Below are 20,443 nucleotides of genomic sequence, written 5' to 3'. Positions count from 1 at the left end.
TAGCCCAGAGGGAGAGAAGACTATGTTATCATGCAGGATTGAATTTGATTGCACAAACAACATTGTTGAATATGAAGCATTGGTTCAAGGTTTGTACAAAGCAATTGGTCTTAGTATCAAATAACTCCAAGTGTTTAGAGATTCTAAAATTTTCATTAGGCAAGTAAGAAATATTATACACTGTTTGTTGGGACATTTGAAACACTATCAATCATTAGTCCAAGACCTGACCTCACATTTTACAACGTTTAATATTTCCTGTACTCCAAAACACTAGTGTCGATCTCCTAGCTAATGTGGCTTCCAAGCTAATTCCACCAGACAATTACAACTTAGATCGATTTTCCATTGAATTAATTTTTAGGCCTTTTATTCCTGATAATATCACCAATTGGAGATTCTTTAATAACGATCCATATATCATAAGTTTCCTTACTTCAGAAGGCTCTTATGATGACCAGATAATTGATGAAGACCCACATGATGACCAACTGAAACAAGAAACTGCCAACAATGCTATACCAAAATCCATAGTTAACTTAGAATATTTATATGACCTCAAAGATAGATTTAAATGATCTACTAATTCAAAACTTCAAATTTCAACTCTGAGGTATGAGTTGATCAATCTTGGAACTGACACAAAACCACAAAACATTAATCTAGGTCTTGGACTTACATCAGAAGAGAAATTATCTTTTATACATCTATTGAAACAATATAAGAATGTCTTTGCTTGGAATTATGATGATCTTAGAACCTACAAAACTTCTATTATTCAACATGTTATTTCCTTGACTTCTGATTAAAAACCCGTTCAGCGGAAATTGAGGAAAATTCATCCTAATTTGGGAAGCCAAATTAAGTCTGAGTTAAATAATCACTGAAAGCCAAGATTAATTTTCCTATCAAGCATTCCCAGTGGGTCTCCAATCTCATCCCAGACAGAAAGAAGAACAATGATATTCGAATTTGTATAGATTTTTGCAATCTCAACAAAGCTTACCAAAAGGAAAATTTTCCATTGCCTCATATGGAACAAATATTGCAATCAGTTGCAGGCTCAGGACTAATGTCTTTTATAGATGGCTTCTCAGGTTACAATCAAGTCTTAGTCCATCCATATGATCAGCTGAAAACTACATTAAAAACAAAATGGGGCACTTATGCCTATCTAAAGATGTCATTTGGACTAATCAATGCTGGTGCCACTTTCCAAAGAGCCATGGACATTCCCTTCAAATGTTTAGTAAACAGGTCAGTGGTAATCTACTTAGACGATATAACTGTGTATTCCAAAAAATGTAGTAATCATCTAAAAGATGTTAAATAAATCTTTGAACATTGTCAAAGGTATGGAATTTATCTTAACCCCAAGAAGTCTTTCTTTGTGTTAAGTGAAGGAAAGCTCCTTGGATTTATTGTGTCCAAAATAGGAATTCATATTGACCCAGATAGAATTAGAGAAATTTCTGAAATACCTTTACCCCATAACAAGAAATCAATGCAATCTTTCCTTGGTCAAATAAATTTTGTCAAAATATTTGTCCCTAACTTCTCAAGAATTGTATTACCCCTTCAAGCCATGATAAAGAAAAGTTCTCTATTTAAATGGGGTCATTTGGAACATGAATCTTTTAGCTTGATAAAAGAAGCAATCATAAACAACTCATCTTTAGAAACGCCAAATTTTTCCAATCATTTCATTTTGTACACTTTCGCTTCCAAAAAATCATAGGCAACCATATTAACACAAGTAAATCAAGAAAAAATTGAAGCCCCGATCTCTTTCTTTAGATCAAATTTACAGGGAGTTGAATTGAACTATTCAAATGCTGAAAAACAAGCTTATGTTGTTTTCAAATCAATAAAACACTTAAGACCTTTTCTTCTTAAAACCCACACCAAGATGATAGTACCATTTCCAGCAGTAAGAAACCTTTTAATACAAAGGGATGTGGGTGAAAAGAGAGCAAATTGTGTTACATCTCTACAAGAATATGACATCGAAATCAAACTAGAAAACATTGTAAAAGTTCAAGGTTTTTGCAAGATGTTGGTAGGAGCATCAAATATATTAGAATTATAGCATTAAGGTAATGAGGTAGAAGTCTATGAGGTAAACCTTAATGACATTGAATCAAGATATGTTGATATTATATTCTACTTAAAAAATGGATATGCCCCTCCACATTTGAATTACACCAAGAAAAGAGCCTTGAGACTAAAAACTAAATAGTATCAAATTGTCAATAATGTGTTGTTTAGAATGAATTATGATTTTGTTTTTCTTAGATGTCTTGAAAATTCTGAAGTAGAAAAAATATCGTAGGAACTTCATGATGGACCAGCCGGCGGGCACTTTGGAGGAGATGGTAAAGCGCATAAAATCCTGCATGCTGGCTATTACTAGCCAACTCTATTTAAAGATGCACACAATTATGTAAGGAAATGTAAGATTTTTTAGACAGCGGCTGGAAGACAGAAGAAACCAACATTACCGTTATAGCTAGTCAACATTGATCAACCATTCGAACAATGGGGATTGGACATAATAGGTGAGATCGTTCCTCATTCTTCTAAGAAACATAAATATATCCTTACAGCCACCGACTATTTCACCAAATGGGTAGAAGCAATTCCACTCAAGGTAGCCAACTCCGAGAACATTATTGAATTTATAGATCAATTTATCATCACCAGGTTTGGCTTACCTTCTACCTTAATGTTTGATAATGCATCTTACTTTCAGGCAATGTTATGATAGAGTTTTCTCTTAAAAGAGGATTTAAACTTAAATATTCTGCTAATTATTATCCACAAGGAAATGGGTTAGCCAAATTAGCAAATAAGAACCTTATCAGGATTATTAAACGAACTATTGATCAAAGTCAAAATAACTAGCATAAATCTTTATTATTGGCTCTATGGGCAGATCGAATAACTCAGAAAACCTCCATTGTCACTTCTCTTTTTAATATGGTTTATGGGAAAGAATTTGTCTTACCAAAAAACGTAGTTATTCCATCATTTGCCTTGGTTCAATTCATCGAAGAAACTTCTTCCTCATCTATGCAACCTAAACAATTACAAATCCTTAAACTTGAAGAAGAACAAGAGAAGTCTAGAATTACCCATGCACATCATTAGCAGTTAGTCAAAGCCTCCTTTGATTCAAATTCTGTATCTTAAAAAAATATCCAACTCAAATACTTAGTATTAAAATGGGATAAAGCCCACGAAGATAAAGGAAAGCATACCAAGTTCCAGCGAATGTAGCTTGGTCCATTCTAGATTGTTGAGTTAATAGGCCCATCAACTTTTCTGCAACAAGATTTATCACGTAAGATAGAATCTCTACCTGTTAATGGGTAGGTCTTAAAGAAATACTTTCCATAGAAGATGATCTCTTCTGTTCACTATATATTATAGTCTTTAGTTAATTTTCTTTTGAAAAAATAATACAAGTAGAAGACATTTACTTTTGGTTTTACAAAGAATAATTTTCTCTTCTTAATTTTGACATTTCGCTTGTATAAGTAGAGATTTTTATGAAAGTAATCTTCACATATGAAATTTATAGTTAAGTTTGATTGCTTTTAAAATTGATTAACTCCTTCCTTAAATTATCTGATTTTGATGAAACTTAACTTTGAAAGAGAAACTACTCCTTTGTATCAGTCTAGAAAAGTATCTATACAAAGCAAAGGCTCTCTCCAAGAAGGCATCCGAAAAAACTCTACAATTGTCATCCAGAACCTCTTAAGGGGCCAATGATCCTCTCCACTTAGTCAGTTTTAATTTTTAGAGTGTAATTCTAAAATATACCTAAACTTAAGGGATAAGAGGTCACATCAAGAGCTGGCTTACCATGATCATAAGATTGTAACTTAACTGACATTACCAAAACTGCATATCAAAATAGGGTAATTACTTATGATTATAATAATCAAAAGACAAGGGGTCTCATCATGAGCCAGCTTGTTTAGTTAAGTTATGAATCAAGTGAATGGCATTGTTAATATTGGTCACCAAACCAAGACATTGTCCTTTAGGAAATGCAGATGAAAATCTGAAGCAACAAACGAATAACTTCATAAAGTAAAGAAAGAAATAAGTATACTTATGAACTTATCTTTAAAAATTCATTCTGATTTAAGTGGAATACTGGGTCATTGTTGGTTAAAAGGTAACCCTGTTGATGCTATGAATGCCTGCTGGAAGAAGAGGCTCTACCTACGACAACGGAGTAAATAAAGAAAAAAAACAATCTGGGGAGAGACTCATGGCTTTATCTTTTAAAAACCAAGTAAAGACTAATGTAGACAATGTCACTTTTTATAAGAAAAGAATAGTCAAAAGAATGATAGTTAGGAAGATGATTGTTTTATTACGAAAGCAATAATTCTTACCTTATATTCCATATAATCTGTTTTATTTTCAAAACTATCTTTATTTTGGAAGTTTTAGAAATTTCAAAAAAAACTCTCAGAGATAACCGGTTCTTCCAAGTGAATCACCAATTGTTGTGGTATTCAACAAACCCCCATCTAGTAATAATAGTAGTTACTGTACATTAACTAAATGGGGACCCTTTAAAATTTTAATTCATAAAACAAAACTTAGCATTTAGTCATTTATTTTATTTTTGAATAAATCAAAATAATAATCAAGACCTTTTTGGGAACTACTAAAAACTCTTGTTTTCATATATAACACATCTAAAAAACCCACTAAAGGAACTTTCTAAAAAAAGCCTCCAAATTCAAGAAAAGCATTTAAGATAAGGGCTCCATGGTATAAATTATCATAAAATCCGACAAAAAAAACAGAAGTCTTTAAAATTTTTAGGCTTAAGTCTCGCATCGCATAACATAGCCCATAAAGAGTTTTCTCTTAAATACGATATAGCAAAGTTTGCGAGTTGCAAAATCATGATAGCACTTTAGCTTTTATCACATCACATTTCGGGTATTCAAGTATACACTTTGCACCTACCATAAGTCGATAATGCGATATGCGATTTGCGCTTAGACCCACACTGTAGAGTATTAAAAGAAAATATTTCAAGTCCATCAAATCTATTGCCTAATATGAGCCTAGTAAGTAAGCATACGTGAGACAACTAATGGACGGCTCACATCTTGTAGACACACAGCAGGAGGTAAGAATGTTGAAAGGCACACCTTATGATATTGTGATCTGCAATATTGCTTCGCAAATCGCACAATTTCTAGCATCGCAATATGATGGCTCGCTACCCTAAAAAACTTTCATCCCATTTTTCGATGCAAACATTTATGAACAATAAAGCTAAGGAATAACGAATCATTAGTGGGAATTAGTGGGTAATAATTTCATTTATGTATGAAAAGCCATTGGATACGATATCTTGTTATGTGTGTTTAAATAATGCTTCTTTTACCACCTTTACAAGCTATCTGCATTATTTCATTTTTACGTTCATCTTTGAGTTTCCAATACCTTTTGTTCTTCATTTCAAGAAAAAACTTGCAAAGCAGAGCGCTGAGAAGAATGGGGAAGAAAGGCAAGGCTATAGCCTCTGAGAAGACAGAGATGACTCCCCTGTTCACAAACAACACATGTAGTAAAGAGGGAGGAACCTCTACATGGGATACTATGTAAAACAGACTAGAGGAGGAACAGTCGAGGATTATGGAAACAATTATTATAGTTGATGGCCGAGATTCCTCAGATGCTTCCGTGCTAGAGATGGCTTGCTCGTTTTTGCACCACATAGCTGCTCAGCTAAAGATAATCCCTTATATCGATATGGTAAAATTGGTTATCGATGAAGCAAATATTTCAGACAAATAATTCAGGACGAGAAGCCAAGGGGCAATCATATCTTTCACCCCGCACAATTTACAGCTTATATACCACCTACGAAAGCCACAGGTCATCTACAATAGAAAATTTGTGGAAATGTTTGTTAAAGAGAGCAGCGACCCAGAGGATTGCACTCGTGCCTAGTCGAATAATGAAGAAAATATCAACAAAGACAAAAATGATATGTACACTACTGCATCTATTTGTCACCCTTATAGTTTTGCTGTTGCTATGTTATGTCAACTGTTTGGTAGACCTGATAGTACCAAGTTCTACCTGGATTGGTTGTCATTAATTGAAGAAGTCGTTAATGCAACTATTATGAATTGGGCCCAAATCCTATCAGATAATTTAGCAAAAACAATTATCGAGTATAGAAGGAGAAGAAGCATTGCTTCAAGGGTTTACCCTCCATTTTTTATGAGCAACTATGTTATGGATGCTATTTGTTTTATTTCAAATTTCCCCATCATGGGATGGAAATGGACTGTTCAGAATCCACTTCCAATTCATGTCTACTAGAAGGTCATGTGGGAATCCAATTTTCAACCACATTTTTTCAAAATTTTCCATGGAGTTATGCTCCCTATTTATAAGCAGCTTTATAATGGAGACGACCCCATATTTTCCCAAGAAGCTGAATTTGACATCCTCCTAGTGGCTAGATGGTTTGAGGAGGAGACATTTACATATATCAGAGTTTTTGGCAGCATCACCTCCCCCCACATCCTCCCATATTATGTTCTAGATAAATTGATGGCTAGGAGAATAGCCTATCAGATAGATACTAAGGGAGGAATGAGCCATAGATTGTGTTGTGAAGCGGATCCACCCATAGCGGATTTTTGGGGCTTGTAGCCCAAATTTTGGTCAAAAGTAATGTAAGACCCCGCGAAATACAAGCGCGGAGTGTGAGAATCTAGGGTTGTCCACCCTAAAATATTGTAATTTAATATAGAAGGTGTCGGCCTACCCATGGTCCATGGACCATGGGAATGTATAAATAGAACAAGGCTCTAAGTGTAGAAGTCAGTTTTTGGTTAGTCTCGATCTTAAGTAATATGGGTTTTGAGTAAGGAATTCAATCTGAGTCTGTAAGTCCAAGTCTTGGGTTGTAGGAAGAAGAAGAGGCTCTACAGTTGTGTGCGCAGAGGACTGGCAAAGTCCACAGCTGTGTGCGCGGACCCCTGCAGCTGAGTGCACAGGGCAGAGTTGGGATTGTAATGGAATAGAAATCTAATAAAAGCTAAGTTGATTCTGAAATATTGTGCATCTATTAGTACATTTGTATGTTTATGCTTCTGTTATATGTTTATGCATCTCCTTACCATTTATGATTGTGTGCACTTGTTATGAATGTTGAATGATTGATAAGAATATTGGGCCCACAAAATTAAGTTAAGATCTATAATAATAATGTAGTAAGGATAAAGGATCTAGACCATGCCTCTTCGTGCTCTTTATAGAGCTACGCAAAGGTCAGATAGCTACGAGGAGCATTGCGAGTGTGCAGGATCAGTTTGGAACTTCCTTGACTTCATCAAGACATTCCTAGGGTGCGGAAACCTGGTTACGGAACCCTCCCATACTACCTCGAGTGAGACCTCTGCCTGCACACCGCATACTATTGTCGAAAGGGTCGGTAGTTTCAGGATTTGTTTGGTTAAATCACTTTTGAACCTGGGTCAGGCCCTAATAAGCCAACAAATGGTTCCATTGCCAGGACCACGATCTGCCTAAGGGATGTCTGATGTCGGAACACTAGAACCCTATGAAGAAGGAAATTGAAGATTGTTTGGATCAGAAGCTTTATGAATTTCTAACACAGGAAAACATAACTCCATAGATATCAGAGAAGACGTGGCTGGATCACTATGTATATACAGAAATCCACGAGATCTTCTTTGCATGCTTCTCTTCGGAGCTATACGATTGGATCGCGAGGCTAGCCGACAGGGAAGGTACAAGCTTGATCAACCAATAGTGTGGACTCCAGAGTTAGTGCGCATGCTAGAAGAATCAAAAGATAAGATCGCGTGGGCCCTGGACCATTGGATCGACCAAATAATAGGGGTATTTATCACTGAGTTCATGATAGACACAACCATGAGCTATAATGAAGAAAAATGACGTTTTCTCAAGGGACCACGAGGTAGGTACATTAAATCCATGAATACCTGGATTAAGATGCTATTATGTGAAAAGCGGGTTATGTGAATACATTAATGATTAGAACAATGTGGAGTGGAAAGATCTATAAAGGTATTGAAGGATTAGGAAATAGTCCCTTAATTTCACCTTCACAAGAGAGTGAGGAAGAGCATGCTCCAGTTTCTCCGAGAAGTGCGATCAGTTTGATAAGGTAGCCCATTCCGTAGTTATCACCTCCACTTAAACCATCACCCCCTTCGCCTACTTCACCTCCATCTTCACCCACCCCACCTCCACCACCCACATGGTTTAGCATGGAAAGTGCGATCAAGCTACCCATATTTAGAGGAGTAAGGCATGAGGATCCATCCTAGTTCTAGTTCATGGTAAGAGCAATTTGGGAAGCACAAGGGGTCATGGATGACAACATTAAGAAGGTCACATTGGTGAGCATGCTACAAGATTGCGCGCTGACATGGTATATCAAGCACTCGAATGATCACCCAAATGTAGGAATAGTGGAGATCTAGATTGCGTTGAACAAAGAATTTAGCCGGCCGAAATTAGAGACACAGTCAATCATTGGATTTAAAGAAATAACGATGCTTCTAGGTGAGACCCCCTGGGATCTGGATCAGAGGATGAAGAGTGCGGTCCATGAGGTTAATATGATGCTAACAGATGAGCAGCATCGCGCGTGGTTTGTGGCGTCTTTGACACCACAGCTAAGGACGACGCTGTCACAAAAAAAGCTTCCAACCCAGGCCAAAGCGTTGGAAATGGCAATGAGGTTGCATCAAACACTAATACAGGATTCGGGACTAGGAGTTCAATAGATCCACGTGCAGCTTTAGAATCTCTTCTTGGAAATGCAGAGCTTAAAGCTGGATAGGGCACCCTGGCCTGAGGCACACAAAGAAATGTGGTGCATAAAATGTAAAGGCCAGGGCCATGATAAGGATCATTGTCCAGTATTCACGAACTACCTGGCAGGAGGGGTACCAATGTTGTTGAGACCAGAAGCACAAGTAGGGCCAACTACAGCACCTGTGCTTTGGTGGGCGATCTGTCAAGTGGGAGGAAAGCACACGATGGACAAATGTCATTTGTTGCAGAAGTATACACGGACTCCCCAACAGCTGTTTCACAATTTTTGTAGATCGTTGGGCCACAACGAGCGTACTTGTCATAGATATGAGTTGATGATGGAGTAGACCTCGACATATAGAGTGCAGATAGAAACATGAGGCATCGACCCAGCTTCGGGGATGGTGCACACTGTATTTCAAGGCTGAGGTCATGGACGAGGAGGAATGGGGTCAGGAAGGGGCCAAGGATAGTTAATATGTTACAATTGCAGAGGACCAGGACACTACGCTCACGATTGTACCAAACCAACAAGAATATATTGTTCGTATTGTTCTCTGTTTGATCACGAGATGATAGATTTTCCTACGTTGATTGCACAGATGCGCAAGAAAGGGGTACTACAGCCTACTCCAACTCAGAATATACAAATGATGAGGTCTAAACCACACGAAGAAGACCCCAACATGAACATGGTACTCAGAAGCGGTGCGACCACAGGGTAAGATAAGGGGAAGTAGCTCGAGGAAGATACATGGGTTCGTAAGGCTCCTACAAAGGAACCTGAGTTTGACTTGGAACGCACAAAGGAGACGTTTATGTAAGCTAAGAAGAGCTTTGTGGAGGCCTCTACTTCAAGTAGTAAGGATCAACCAGAGACAAGGATGGATCCTTCTATGCTAACTACCTTTCTAGAGACATGCATGAAATTGTTGTGCGACAATAAGGTGGTTAAAGGACTACAAGAATTGATAACTAGGTGTGCAAGGTCAAGGGAACCGTGGGTAGTCTAGAAACTAGGAAAGAATACATTGCGCACCTGGAGGAATATGAGATTTATGGCACAGATTGGTGAATATGAAATGGATCAGGTAATTCTAGACCTAGGTTCAAACACGAATGTGTTACCAAAGCAGACATGGGAACGCATGGTCAGGCCCGCATGGTCCCCTATTCAATTACAAATTGAGAACCAACAAAAGATCTTGCCTATGGGGAGGTTGCAAGGGGTAACAGTTGATATCGAAGGCACAAGCATGCAGATGGACTTTGAGGTGATAGAGATTGTTGATGACAGTAACCATTACCTCACGTTGCTAGGAATAGACTAGGCCACTGATATGAATGGAGTCATCAACCTGAAGAAGCGGAAGATGATATTTGAGAAAAAGTCCCTTCGCGTAGTTCCGCTAGATCCGGCCGAAGTTTGTGCAACAATGATAGCAACGATGAGTTGGATTGCATTTACCAGATAACGATGCAATACCAGGATCAGGTAAACCCGACTGCAGATGGGAGAATATCATGGGAGCGCGACAAATCCTATACTTCGAATTCAAATGAAGAGATAGAACGTTGGCAGAATCGGTTGCACGAAGTGACAATGCTGAATTGCAACATGATGATTAGATCATTGTGGTGCATGACGACGGAAGCAAGGGAACTACCAACATATGATGAGGTAACAAGAGTAGATGAATTCTTAGACAAATTTGAAAGTACAGTACTAAAACAACAACGGTACGGTGTGCTGGAATGGGTGTTACGCGCGACACCCGCACGATGGTGGAAGACACAATAGAAGAATATTGGAAACCAGTGCGAATGTAGAAGATGGATGCACTTATGGTTTGGAAGTCCCCAATGAAGAACGCGAGCTGGGCAGCCAGGATGAAGGAGTCTGCGTGCCCACTTGTGTCGATGGGTGCATACGTGTGCTGCGCAAGCACGTCCCGGACTAGGGATCGAAAATCAGGACCTGACGTGGTAGCATGAAAGGCGACACACTTCACAAATATTCCACGACGGAGCAGTCTAAAAGCTATGCGGAGTCATGAACAGAGTTCACCACATAAGAAAAACTGACTGGGACCTGTGCTTACTAGCGGTTTGATGGGCCTATATGACCATAAGAAAAACCCGGAGCACGAAAATGACCCCAACATTGACAAGAAGAGATGAAACTAGGAGAACAGAAAGGAATTCCCTGACCATAGCTCCCGCAATTATGGTAGGACGCGAGGAGCTGGTAAAGGAATTAGGCAGTTACAGGAAGCCATTCGGTGAGGGAGCTGAAACTTTACGAACTTGATAAAGATTGGGTACGAATGAGGGAGAAAAGTGTGATTGGACGAAGGAAACCGAAGTTGCGCAAGCGGGCCTTGAATAACTAAGCATGATGGGGCCTAGTCTAGCCAGCCCTACTATTGAATTAGAAGGAGTTGTGACCCTGCTACCATGGCTGCGACTGCACCTTACTAAATAGGGGAGTGTACAATACAAGGAAGAACGCGACGCACTTACAGACACAAGGGTATTTGAAGGGTGCCCACAACATGGGATAGCAGGAAAATTGAAGCTTCGCACTACGGGTGAGACCACCTGACTATTTGTAGGAAGCATAGTCTTAGCACTCCAAGCAGTTGAAAGAGGGTGTGGAACTATAAATGAGTCTAGGAGAGCTGCATGGAAAGGAGGTTACGCGCAGGGTCAGTATGTCGCACGGGTCGCAATCACGCGTAATGGGTTGTGCTGCTGTGTAGGTGGGTTGGGAGGTGACCGTTGATGTCACTGTTCATGAAAAGAGGTCCAATTTAAGGCATAAAGGAGTGGGCCGCGGGCCATTAAGATAGGAATTAAGAGCTAGATTTGGGATGATCTGCTGCCAAGAAGGTATTAATGACTCGGAAGTGGAGGTAATGGTCGAATTAAAATTCAAACTTTACTATAAAATCCCTTGGGTAGCCTCGAGGCAACACTTGGTTGTTTAATATTTGAGCTAGTATAGAGCATTGAGCACCAAGCTACCTTGCCACCCATGAGAACGTGACCAAACGGTTCTAGTGTAGCAACGATGACGACTACGAGAACGAAAGTGCAATTCGCTGAAGTTACCCCTGAGCCCCGTGTGACCCAGGAGGAGTGTGGAGAGGTAGCAGCTACACCAGAGATTTCAAAGTCCCACGCATGCCGTGACCATGGAAAGACAATAAAACAATGGGGCCAATCCGAGTATCACCATGGAACCCATGATTTAATAAATTTTCAATGGCAGAGAAGGGCAAAGCTGTCACCGGTGAAACAAAGGAGGAGGAGGAAGATTTGCAAGCCCTGATTGCCCAAATTGAAGCACAGGAAAATGAGGAAGAGAATGTTTCCCAAGTACCTTCAGCGATAAAGCTACCCCCTACATCCCCCATGGAAATGGACAGCCAAGATACCAAAGGACCTGGAGGCCATGAAGAGTGCGCTCCAAACCTCGCTTCTTCTGGATGAAATAAGGTTTGAAGGTCTGCCGCTGGGATGGGTACCTAATATAAAGTTCCAATACTGGGACCTCGCGGACAGTGAGAAGTTCCCACAGTTGGCCGCAGAGCAATTATTGCAGTAGAAATGGTTACGTGGTGTGGAGAAGGCTAGGTTACTACATCTGTGATGGATACCCCACTACTACCGTGCGCCCATCACAATTTTTGTCATCCGGTAGCTCTTGTGTCTAGTACATGATGGGTATCTCTGGCTAGAGGAGCTGATTCCCATCATGGCCAATTTAATTCACCTGATTTCTCAGCTTCCCATCAAAGGAAGAAATCCTGCAACCTTAACAAGAAAGAGTGCGCATCAAGGAAAAAGGGGTGCACGTAGCCACCTAGCTACTAGCCGGCAAGATAAAGAGGAAACGCTACGCAGATGAGGTGCCAGCATTTGTAATTGCGTTGGTATAACAGTATGTAGAGGGGGCCCAGTTCAACCGGGAGCAGTTTCTCTGCGATGAGTTTTTGACAAATTGTAGGGAGACCCAAGAGCAAGGTAAGACCTTCCACTACGTGTGGTTGCTCTTATCTATCCTGTTGGTCACCGAGGAGCGGCCAGAGGACGGCCAGTTCCCCACCATTGAGGGGAACCTACCTGAGGCCGTGAGTTACACCTCGCTCTGGGCAACGAAAGACGCGATGAGGATTCACGAGATAAAAGTGTTTTGGGCATTCGTAGAGGTGAGCTTGCGAACATGGATCAACCACAGGCCGTGCTTGTCCCTGATAGTATATAACAGTTTGCAAAGCGCAGCAGAATTCAAGGCGGATATGCATAACCTGTATATCTGGGCAGGCAAGGATCCAGCCCGAGCATGGGTATAGCTACTGTTCATTGCAACAGATGATGCAATATTTGATGTGATGGCATCATGGTATCTAGAATGGCACACCCAGACTTGGAAGAACTGGAAAAGGTTACAACACAGCAGCAAAAGAGGGAGAACAAGCTGCACATCACGAAGCTAGCAGAGAGAGCACCAGGAATAGGAAGCAAACACGCACTGGAAGGCGTCTGAGGCTGCAGAAATAGTGTAGATAGTAGAGACCACAACCGTGCCCACCGAAGAGACCGAGGAAGGTCAGGAAATGTCCATGGAGTAGGACATATAGGGGGAGCTTGAGACAGAGGAACGCACAACAAAATTGACCCAACTTAAGAGGCCGCACGTCCAGGAGAAGCCAACCACACGGAAGAAGACAAAGACAATGAAGACCTCTGAGGGAGCCCTTCTTGACAATGGTGAACCAGTTCGTGATGTCACCAAGGATGCTCTTGAAGAATTAATGATGGAGCAGACAAGCATTATAGGTGCGATCCCCAGGAGTGATGAGACCGCACCTTGCGGAAGGTGCATCCGAAGCTGAGCAGATGTTGCACGCTCGTACAATGAACACTTTGGTGTTACCAAAAGGCATAGTCTTAGCAGAAGCCGAAGGTAACATGAGGGGCTAGGGGTTGAATTTGGCCGCCCTTCCCAGAGAAAACCTATACCAGCTATAGGATGGGGTAACTGCTAAGCTTCGCGCCAGGGAGGGTCGTGCCCTCCAAGTCTTGAGCAAGTAGAAGTTAAATTTAGAATAGCTCAGTTTCCAGTGTGACAACCTGGTCACACAAAAACAGGGATTAGAACAAGCCATGGAGGAGGCCTATAGTAGCATACCAAAGTTGGTCGTGCTGGCGGCACTCCCTACCGTGGAAAAGATTCACCAATTAGCAACTAGAGTCCGCAATACCTAGGAGGAGGCCGCGAAGGTTTAGTTGGAGCTAAACTTGCAGATCGTAGAGCTGCGACTGAAGGCACGTCCCTCTACACCCCTAGAAGTCAGAGAGTAGCACCACCGCCCCATTCAATTGGGGTTGGAAGTGATAGAGCATGCCGTACAGAACTGCATGGGATTGTTGGATCAATCCCTCTTCATGCTCACTTCACTGCAAGAAGACCCAATGCTATAATAGTTAGAGATAGAAGCACAGGAGTTGCAGAAAGCCTATGATAATGTCTGGGGGACCGCATAGATGGTTTCCCTTACTCAACGATTATCCAAGATGAGGAAGCCCGGGCTCTGAAGGAACAGGTGGACACTGCATGCCAAAAAGAAGCAAGGCTTAAAGCACGCATCCAGGCTTGGCTCGAGGAAGTGTTCATGATCATCACCACATTCAAGGGGAAGTTGGCCGAGATGTAGGATACATATGCGCAAAGGCAAGAGGGTGCCTCTGACAACGATGCATTATAGAGTCATGCACAATTGATACAATGGACAACGGAGGAATGTGTGGCAGACATCAACAAATCGTAGAAGTTGCTAGATGGACACCGAGCAAAGATCACCGCACTAGTCGAGTGACTTGGGATGAGTCACAATGATTGTGCTAGGGGCCTGTTGGGTAGCAAATCCCCCCATAGCGGATTTTTGGGGCTTTTACCCTGAATTTTGGTCAAAAGTAATGTAAGACCCCACGAAATATGGGCGCGGAGCGCGAGAGTCTAGGGTTGTCTGCCCTAAAATATTGTGATTTAATATAGAAGGTGTCAGCCTACCCATGGTCCGTAGACCATGGGAATGTATAAATAGAGCAAGGTTGTAAGTGTAGAAGTCAGTTTTTGGTTAGTCTTGATCTTAAGTAATATGGGTTTTGAGTAAGGAATTCGATTTGAGTTTGTAAGTCCGAGTCTTGGGTTGTAGGAAGAAGAAGAGTCTCTGCAGCTGTGTGCACAAAGGCCTAGTAGAGTCCGTAGTTGTGTGCGTGGACCCCTGTAGCTGAGTGCGTAGGGTGGAGTTGGGATTGTAATGGAACATAAGTTTAATAAAAGCTAAGTTGATTCTAAAATATTGTGCATCTATTCATAGATTTGTATGTTTATGCTTCTGTTATATGTTTATGCATCTCCTTACCGTTTATGATTGCGCGCACTTATTATTAATGTTGAATGATTAGTAAGAATATTGGGCCCATGAAATTAAGTTAATATCTATAATAATAATGCAGTAAGAATAAATGATCTAGACCGTGACTCTTCATGCTCTTTATAGATCTACACGAAAGTCAGACAACTACATGGAGCAGTGCAAGTGCGTAGGATCGGTTCACGAACTTCCATGACTTCATCAAGACACCCCTAGGGTGCAGAAAGCTAGTTCCAACACCCTCCCATACTACTTCAGGTGAGACCGTAGCCCATGCATTGCGGACTATTGCCGAAAGGGTTGGTAGTTTCAGGATTTGTTTGGCTAAATCACTTCTGATCCTGGGTCAAGCCCCAATAAGCCAACACATTGAAAGAGTCAAAGAAGGCCATTTGGCCTACATTCCCTATACAGTGTAGAGCATTTGCACTACACGACTTGGGACACGTGCTCAAAGAAGCAAAGAACATGATCTCTCTGCAATTACCCAAATTCCCTAGATGACAATGTGACCTATTTGGAATAGTCAAGAATTTCACCACCATCGTGAAAATAAAAGTATTCACCAATGAGGAGGATGATTTTAATGATATATTTTTGCAGAAAAACACCTTTTCAAAGGTGAACATATGGCCCAACTACTTTTTGACCATGAAGATCTAGAAAAGCTTTACAGTTACAAAGAAAGAAGGCTCGCAATGGTCCTATTGGACCAATTTTTAATTGAACCAATGAGGGAGCCTACTCCCAGCGTGACTATAGAAGGTGACTCCAAAGAAAACTAAAAATCCAATTCTAGAGTAGAGTCTCAAGAAAAATCTATCGGAGAATTGCGACATTCATCACGGAACGAAAAAAGCAGGAGCATCGAGGATATGACCCAATCTACATAGAAGATAGCTGAACAAGATTTAGCTAGCAGGCAAGTTGAAATCCCTACTACCTCTGCACAACGAAAAAAACCCATGGTAGTTTATTTAGAGGAAGAGTGGGATAATTTTAATAAAAGTATTAATATAGAGGAACAGGTGCCAAAGCTACAAATGCTACAACACAAGACAATTCTTGAAATTACAGTGGAGGAAACTGTAAATGAACTAGAAGTAAAACATACCCCTATCACCCCCACCTCTGAGATAATTTTGAAAATTGAATAAATACCCCCTCTCGATGTATTCTATAGCCCACAGCATAAGGCCATGGTGAAAAGGCAATGAAAGAAAAGAAAATTGGACTCTATAGCTGCTACTACCCCCAAAAATGAACTAATGGATGTTCTATGGAAGGACTCACCAGTTGATCCATCCGCCAACTTAACTAGACTCTCACAGTTTGCAGGCACTTATGCTACAACAACCATAGATAAAGCAACAGAAGTCTAAATGTTGCTTAGAGATATGGAAAATAGAATAGCGTTACTCGAGAAACAATTACAGCAAGTTAAATCTGACCAGCAGGCAGGGATATAGTTGGCCAAGCTTCAATATGAATTTGAAAAGATGCAAATAGAACATCGAATTAGCTTAGCCAAGAAGGAAGCACAGGTGCAGGTGATAATTGATATTCATAAAGATGATCCAAAACTTGATCAATTTATCACTGAAGCACTCGCACTTAATTCCCAGTTGACACATTAGAAATAATTATTGTGCCAGAAGATTTCACACTGGAAATCTTATTGTGAAACAAGTGATAAACTGACAAGTCAATTCATAGAAATGTGACTTGAATATGATGAGATCTTTAAAAAGGTCTTTGATCACATCGCCTGGCAAAATACAGAGGAGGGGAGAAAAGTCGACCTTCCCAAACTAGAAGAATCACATAAGGAAATTCTATTTGCAAGCTAGGATTCTCAGCTAAAAGAAGTAGAAAAGGCAACAACGAATGCAGTGGCACCAACAAACATTTTCATAGAAAATATAAATGAGAATTTGCATGGTGCCAATCTAGTATCAGAGTCCATTCCAGGGTTCCTTCTAGATGCAAAACAGCTCGATCAAGAATGGAAACAGGTAGCGGAAGACAAAGCCGAAGTGATAAGGCAGACGACTAGGCTAGACTGGGAGGCATATTGGCAACATTTGGTCAAGCCTCACAGTCAATGGATGACCCTGTGATGCCTAACCACCTTTACCAAGAAAATGGCGCCAACTATAACCAATGCCATATTGGATGGACAGTTGAAAGCTGAAGTCAGCCGGCCTACATAGCTGAAGCCTATGGTGGATATCTACGACCTGAACGATCAAATGGAGCATGGTTAGTCACCCTGTTTGCTTTAATTTTGATTTTATTTTTTCATAAATTGAGGCAGGTTGTTTAAACCTCCTCAACTATTTTTGTAATAATCTATTTTTAGCATTATAGTTTTAGTATTTAAACCCCTCTCATGCATTTAGAGAGGGGTCTAGAAATTTTATCAGAAACATTCTTCAGAACATACACTTATGCCCCTTTGAGGAAGTTCTGGTGGAATTAATGGAACAAGATTTATTTTCTACTTGATTTAACATCTTCTACTGAAATTGCACTTATGTACTCTTAGATGATGTTGGGTGACTTGAAAGTAAATAAATATTGTTGGAGCATATGAGTAGGAATTATTATTAATGGTACTTTTATCTCTTAATTATTTTTACTTATAGATCAAGCAATAACTTATCTTCAAGTTGTTTATTTATGAATATTTGAATTGTTGATTACCATTATTGCACTTTTGTATGATGATGATCTATAGTTTATGCTGAGTACATGAATGCTTTTTATGAGATATATCTCTCACGATCGTTTCAGCTAACTTTTTATACGAAATGATTATTATTAAATGGATTCACTTCTCATCGCAATTGAGTAATCTTTATTATCAATTGCTTTCAGACATTATTGTAAATCTCATATATTGCGTTACTCCTGGGATAGTTATAATTGGATAATGTTTTTTATTAGAATAAACTGCACATGATTGTTAGTTTAAATTATATTAGTTTTAGGATAAGAATTTTTCTAAATCTCAAACATCACCCCATTTGCATAGTCATAAAAATAGATTGGGAAACTGGTCCCATCATCCCCAGTCGGAGCCACTACTCCAAACGGAAAAGGAGCTGCCAACCAAGGCCTGGACATGGTGGTTATTCCCCATTGTTGAGGGAATGATTTTCAGGCCTTCAACAAAACCATATCCACTATTTGAGGGATTTTGGTGGGGAAAGATTCCTCCTTTCATGGGGAACGCTTCCTAATCATTTTGTATAAGTGCCAAGTCGAATTTGCCTCTAGGGGTTGATTTTTTTAGTCTTCATGAGGAGAAAACTCGAATCTTTGCATCTCCACTATCATTTCTTGCAGGGATGTAATTGTATTTATGGAAATAATGAAGATTAGTGGCATGTTCAGCTTCTAAATATTGGTCTCCTTCATAGTAATTTAATTTTCCTTGGGCTTGGCCATCCCAGGAGCCTCAGATCCCTTTTGTATCATTTATGTTTCTTCCTTTCACTTCTTATTCACATGTATCTCTTGTTCTTGTCTTTTTCTATTTCTGCATTTAGTATCAATGGTTTCTTGTTGTAGAATTGGGTTCAATGGTTGAGGTAAGTTATTTTGTAGGATCAAAAGCATCAATTCATCCTTGCAACAAATTTGGAAGGTCGTAGTGATCATTGAGCTACTTAGATTAGTTTGCGTATTCCCAAATCTAAATTTTTAGAAGCCCCATTGTGGCAAATAACAATACATTTCTATTACTTTTTAGAACATGCTAACGAGCTTCAATCGAGTTGATTCCACTTACCTTATATCAGAACAAAATTATATGTAATAGCAAAATTTACCCCAGTTCATTTTCACTTGATTAGGTTAGGCATTTGAGAGATTTACTAGCTCACTAGTTCTCGAATTTCTAGATTTTAGACTAGTAATTTTTTGTTACTTTTTAGCATGGGTTAACAGAGGTTTGTTTAAGTGATTCCACTTGGAACGGAGACCTAAGACATCCTAGTCAATAAAAAAAAATTGTCCCATCTAAGCTGGATTTGATTTTCTTGGTCATTGGATGGAATATAACTTCCTATAGTAAATCTGTAACATCATGTAGTTTCCTTTGGTACTCTTCTAGTGTGCATATACTTGCCCAGATTTGCTCAAAAAGATTGGTTTTGGTCCCTTAGGGTTGAATCATGACCCCTAGGCTCTAAATAAATGGTCAAGGAAGAATAAACACCAATTAGAACATGCTTTTTTACAATGTATATTAGCCTTATTTATTTGAATTCATTCTCTTAGGATTTCAATTACAATTTGTTCTTCTTGCCTAGGATTAATTTATTTGCCAAAGTAAAATTTCCATTGATGAAATTAGTTTAGGATTTCATTTCCTTACATTCAGTCGATTAAATCATGACATCAAAGGAAGGACACATTGTATGCTACACATATAGTGTTGATACCTCTTAATTTTGTACGAACCCCGGGTTGATAATTAAAGTTTGTAGCCTTGGGAGTTACAACATTCTTGTTGCAATATCGAGGCTCACCAAGGAGTAGTCTCTTTCACTTGGAAAGGATGATTATTGCAGTAGGCAGATGTGTTGCTACAACAACAAAGAGAGTGTGATTTCAGATTCATTAGATGCTTGGGGGAGCATGTTCAGTCCTTTAGAGTTGGCATGTAATTAGGTAGAGACATGATTGGCAGCTGAGGCTCCTGTTTTTGGTCTACATTAGTCTTGTATCAGCATGGTGTTTATTATGAAAGGGGGATTCCTTCTCTCATCTGACACATTATTGCCATTTTACTTTAGTGTTTGTATGGCCCTTTTCCATTCATGTCAAAGGGGGACAGATTTTGGATTATTGAGTCAGCCTCATATGTTGTATTGAGGTTGAAATCAATGCCAAAGGGGGAGTTTCTTGCATTGTAGTGTTGGAACTGATGTCAATAAGCTCATGCTGTTGTTGGTCATATGCATGTGTGATGGATGATTGGATAGATGGTATTATTAGTTAGCATTCATGTCAACATACCTATGACTAGACCTAGTGGAGGTGAATTGGAGATGGATTCCATATGTGTGTTTGGTCTGAGGTTGGCATGTTATGTTGGTTGAAGATGTTGTTGCTATAGG

The sequence above is a fragment of the Pinus tabuliformis genome, chromosome 7 (genome assembly GCF_031772625.1).
Source record: "Pinus tabuliformis cultivar Carrire ecotype Pingquan chromosome 7, CPIR1, whole genome shotgun sequence".
Taxonomy (NCBI): domain Eukaryota; kingdom Viridiplantae; phylum Streptophyta; class Pinopsida; order Pinales; family Pinaceae; genus Pinus; species Pinus tabuliformis.
Note: the sequence above shows the minus strand (reverse complement) of the source record.